Source organism: Rhipicephalus sanguineus, chromosome 3 (assembly GCF_013339695.2).
Source record: "Rhipicephalus sanguineus isolate Rsan-2018 chromosome 3, BIME_Rsan_1.4, whole genome shotgun sequence".
In the NCBI taxonomy this organism is placed as follows: domain Eukaryota; kingdom Metazoa; phylum Arthropoda; class Arachnida; order Ixodida; family Ixodidae; genus Rhipicephalus; species Rhipicephalus sanguineus.
Window position 1 is genome coordinate 108,282,696 of NC_051178.1, and position 6,000 is coordinate 108,288,695.

A 6,000-nucleotide genomic window follows, 5' to 3' on the forward strand; every position below is an offset into this window, starting at 1 on the left:
ATAGCTATGACTAAGTGATAATTTTTGTGTTTCTGCCAAATATGTAATAAGAGCGCTTTCAATGATGGTTTTTTTAATATATCCTTTTTGGCCTCTTCACAGATTGCAGATTTTCGTAAGGTCGTGGGATACATCGATTGAAAGCACTGGCAAATCAAGCCACCTTATGACTTGGAGCACCTGTACAGAAATAGGAAGGACTTGTGCTCCCTAAATCTACAAGTCTTTTGCAACGGTGGGGGTGTCATCATCCAGCTGACCTCAAAGGGGCCTGGAAGCACGCATGGCAGCCTCATCTGGATGGACTGTGCTCTGCCTGGGAGCTTCAAGGGTAGAAAACTGCATAATGGCTGGTTGCTAGGTTAGTTTTTTTAGGTGTTTTAGGTGTTTAACCACAGTAAACAACGGTTAATGTACACACCTTCACAACCAAAACATTGTTACTAACAGTGGATGCTTGTATTATTTTCACACAGCGATGCTAATTGGACGCGTAAAGAGAAGCAAATTATAATAGAATTGACAATGTCGAAAGTGTAAAGTCTACAGCTTATGAATTTTACTCCATACATGTGAGACTGGAAAGTTGTGCTTTTGAAATAGCACAAGTACTTTTATTGCTTATTGAGCTCTTGTACTTGTCACTCACACAGTGTATCAAGTGCTCTGCATGGAAATAACAAGCGGGAGAAAATCGCCTGGCTGTTCGCAACATGCAGGGAGAAAGAACTCTAGTTCAAACCTCAGGCCACACAGGAGCAGTAAATGCGCATTTTACCTGCCGTAGCTTATCTTTTTTCAATGTTGTGGCACGTTGTATTTCCGCCGTACATGTTCTCAGCACAATTGCATAGTGGCACGGTTATTTCTACAAATCGTATGTGACCTGAGTACACGCTTGTTGATCTCTGAAGGTGACTCTCGCTATGCCTGAGAGCCATGGGTGCTCACCCTCCTGTCCGTGGCTGGCCCAGCTGAGCAGCAGTGCAGTGCAGCCCCCACCCATGCAAGACAAGTCATACAGTGCACCTTTGGTGTTCTGAGCAGGACCCAGCGTATCCGTCCGGCATGGCAGTGACATCAATAATAATGATGGTGAGTGTTTGTGGAAGCCATAAGAGCCCATTAACATGCATTTATGGATTATGAGTGTGTTTGTTGCTCGCAATCATTTCTCCTAATCAAGTGCATTTTTTTGGCAAAGTGTAATTTTGTTGGGAAAAACTGTTTCGAGCAACAAAAACACACATAATCCAATAATGCTTTGTGTTTTCAAGTCTTCAAAATTGCTCCTTCACACTGTATGATGAGGTGGCTATGTTAGATAACTTTAAAGTGATGAACAATAGCTGTTGTCTTGTAACATAGAAATACATGAGTACACCCTAAGAACAAATCGTGTATTTGGGAGTATTTCTGCTACATAGCAATAATCAAAATCTTGCTTGCTCGCATTTCCTTTTTTCAAAACACCGCTCTTGCGACTTTTCTATCAAGAATGCTATGTCACTTTGATAACACGCGCGTCATTCGTGACCCGGAAGTCCCGGGACCGTGGTGATAACGCGAGGAAAGTACGTGAGATGGATGACGTTTATAGTTGTGGGGTAGCAACACTCCCCAAATACTTGTTTTTAAATGCGAAGCATTTCTTAGCGAACTTCTGCGAATTTGAGCGTATCTATCTATCTATCTATCTATCTATCTATCTATCTATCTATCTATCTATCTATCTATCTATCTATCTATCTATCTATCTATCTATCTATCTATCTATCTAGCCGCCTACGACTTTGTGCTCTCCTGGCCGTTTCGTTAATCGGATGTATACCAAAATTGGTATGTCATAACATGGCCTTATTACGAACATAAATGACAGTCATATCATGAAAATCATGACACGCATGTCATGAACAGCATGATTTACATTCCAGGCCTTTGGGCTCTTGTGGCCGTTTCGTTAATTTCGTATATAGCAAAGTTGGTACGGCGTGACAAGAGTTCATGACGAACATAATGACAGGTCCTAACATGCAAATCATGACGCGCATGTCATGTGCAGCATGATTTACATGACATGGTCTCGGGGCGCTCGCGGCCGTTTAAATGAAGGAATATATACGAAAACTGGTACGACGAGACATTTTTGTATGACGAGCATAACTGACACGTGGTAACATGAAAATCATGACATGCATGTCATGTACGACATGATTTACATGCCACGCTCATGGCGCACTCGCGGTCGTTTCGCTAGATTGATATGTACCAAAATTGGTATTGTGCGATGTGACTGTATGAAGAACATGAATAACAGGTGGTAGCATGAAAACCATGACATCCATGACATGTACGTCATGATTTACATGCCACGCTCATGGTGCATTCGCGTCCGTTTCGCTTGCATGATATACACCAAAATTGGTATTGAGCGACACGACCGTATGACGAACGTAATTGAAAGGTGGTAACATGAAAATCATGACATGCAAGTCATGTGCGACCTGATTTACATGCCACGCTCATGGTGCGCTAGCGGGCGTTCCAGTAGATTGATATACACCAAAATTGGTATTGCGCGATGTGACTGTATGAGGAACATGAATAACAGTTGGTAAGATGAAAACCATGACATGCATGTCATGTCTGTCATGATTTACATGCCACGCTCATGATGCATGCGCGGCCGCTTCGCTAGCTTGGTGTACACCAAAATTCGTATTGCGCGAAGCGACTGTATGACGAACGTAAATGACACGTGGTAACATGAAAATCATGACATGCATGTCATGTACGACATGATTTACATGCCATGCTCATGACGCACTCGTGTCCGTTTCGCTTCCTTGATATACACCAAAATTGGTATTGCGCGACGCGACTGTATGACGAACATGAATAACAGGTTGTAACATGAAAGCCATGACATGATGTCATGTATGTCATGATTTACATGCCGCGCTCATGGTGCATTCGCGGCCATTTCGGTAGCTTGATATACAGCAAAATTGGTATTGCGTGACGCGACTGTATGACGAACGTAAGTGAAAGGTGGTAACATGAAAATCGTGATATGCGTGACATCTACGACATGATTTACATGCCATGCTCATGGCGCACTCGTGGCTGTTTCACTAGTTTGACACACCAAAATTGGTATTGGGCGATGTTACTGTATGCCGAACATAAGTGACAGGTGGTAACATGAAAACCATGACATGCATGTCATGTATGGCATGATTTACATGCCACACTCATGGTGCACTCGCGGCCATTTCGCTCGTTTGATATACACTAAATTGGTATTGCGCGATGTGACAGTATGACGAACATAAATGAGAGGTCTTAACATGCGAATCATGTTATGCATGTCATGTACGGTATGATCTACACGCCACTGTCATAGTGCGCTGCCAGCCGTTTTGTTAACTGGATATATACGAAAATTGTTATGGCATGACACGAGTGCGTGATGAACATAAACGACAGGTGATGCATTGTATATACCAGAATATGCGTTTCATTGGCATGGTACAGTAAACTCTCAATTGTACGAACGTCGGTTTAACGAATATTTCAGAATAACGAACTTTTAGAAAATCCCCGGCGATTTTCTTATGCATTCTATGCAAAAATCTTTCAGTTAAACGAATTTCAGAATAGTGAATTTTTCAGTTGAACGAACTTGATCCGCGGACCCAGGCCCATTTTAAATCAATTCAACGAAGTTTTGTGCACTGCAGCACTGGGATAGCCGATGCGAGCCGCCACTAAATCGCCCATCCATCGGCGGCGGCGCGACGTCGCTTCTGCATGCAGCGCCGCCGAGGCAAAGCGGCCGTGCAGGTGGCGAAAACGAGCCACGTAACTTTAGCCTGTAACTAAAAATCCTGAAACTCTAGCCGGGGCGGTAGAGTATATTAGAAAGTTGCGAGACTTCGTGTCTCAGCAACAAGCTGTGCCAGAGGCAGTGCACAGAAACGTAGACTTTCTGGAAAACTTTGTCTCTTCTTGCGCTTTAGGGGCACCACTCCAAATGAAAATTACAGATTTCATTTAAAAATAAACTGCATTTCACCCTTTTGACTCTAATGTCTGCTGTGCCCAATGCTGTTCCATATTCTAGTGAATATTCAGTTTAGTGAACTTTCAGTTAACTGAACTATTTCCTTGGGTCCCTTGAAGTTCACTCAATTGAGAGTTCACTGTATATACTAGATTGTGTATGCATGCGTGCATGGGAAACATGCGATATATGGTGGACTAGATGCCATGGCGTGAATGATTTCATTTGGCTCAAAGGCAAACAGGGCGATGTATGCAGCTCTTTGCTGGCTGCTTCGCATTACATCGATTCCCACAGTGCGTGGGATCTGCCGGATTTTTTTTTCTTAGATTGTAGCATACTGAACTCATTTTTGGTCGGCTTCTTGCACCTAGTGTAAAGTCGAAATAGAAGACAATTTATTGGCTTATGTCTCACTATTGGGCAGAAGTTTGTTGCCTTCAAAATGAACATCGTAGTGATAAATTTATATCATAAAATACTTTTTCAAAGTCTTCATTGTTGATGGTTCTATGTTCAGACCTTTTTTCTTGTTTTTTATTATTTCTTCATACTTGTCATCGGCTTCTGAAAATTCGACAGCTAGAGTTGTTAGCACATATCAGCTGTCCATTTTTACACATAGCACGGTTGTAACAATCATGTGTATTTTTCTATATTCCAGCAGTATCACTGGATCAGGTGCCCCACTGTCATGTAATTGCACAGTGTATCTCGGACAAAACACACAAGGCCAACAAGTAGAGAGCGACTACCAGTGACTGTGTCCTGCTGTTCAAAGTGCACGTCAACAGAAAGAATGCATTGTGATAGTTGGAACAGCTTGAATTGTATGGTTAGTATCTGCACAGCTGCAGTTTAATCGTTCCGCAGTGCATCATTCAGCAATTCCTTGCACCTGAGGATTCAAAATTAATTAAATTCTGCATTTAATATACCAAACCTTGACGTTAATGTAAATCACACTGTAGTGGTAATGTGCAAATTAATTTCGGCTACCTTGAATTTTTAACATGCACGTAACTCAAAGTGCATGTGTGTCTCTGCATTTCACTGCCATTAGAAACAGGAGCCATGGTCGGCAACCAAAACCGTGCTTTCATGTTTGGTAGTGCACGAATGAAACCATTGAAGCGCGTAGTTTTGCTTTTGGTCTATATAGGCGTTCAGGATACACGCATTATTATAGCACGAATGATTTTATGTATGTATGAGCACTGGAAAGTCATTTTCCGCGGATTATTTAGATGCAAAAGGAGCGTCACTATTCCTAGCATGTCCAACAGGCTTTAGCACCTCTGTAATGTTATCCTATCCCATGCTTGTCCTTTTCAACGGTCAACCTTCCTGCATGTACTGTGTAAGTTTTAATTTTTTTTTTCATATAGTGTTTGCTGCCATAGGTTTCTCCATAATGTACTTGTATACTCTACAAATAGTTTATCATCTATGCAGCTTTGCTCATATTACTGCTGAAAGTATTTATTGCTTTTTGTATGGTGACTATGCATGCATTTACTTATGCCTTTTGATGCGCCTGTGCAATGGTTTAGCCTGAAGAGGGCTGCTGGTGTGCTCTAAACTTGAAACTGGCGACTTCGAACAAATTTGAAGGCTGATAACCATTACTACTATATTCAGAAAAGCTGTGATAGCTCGTCGAAAATGTATTTAAGATTCTGTAAACTGTGCCAGGTAAATGTTCTTAAATTTTTTTATTGTTGTCCATGTTTCATGCACCTGAAACATAATTACTTTGTCATGGCACATTATAAAATGTTATTCTGCCCATTTGTGCTGATCAACATTGCAGCTGAGGCCAGCAGCAAGATATGCATGCAAGGTACTGAATCTTTGCATCACATTCCTTGCCCAGCAGTGCACTGAAATTTTTTTCAAGCGAAATGAGAGACTGCTATACAGCAGTCTCTCAT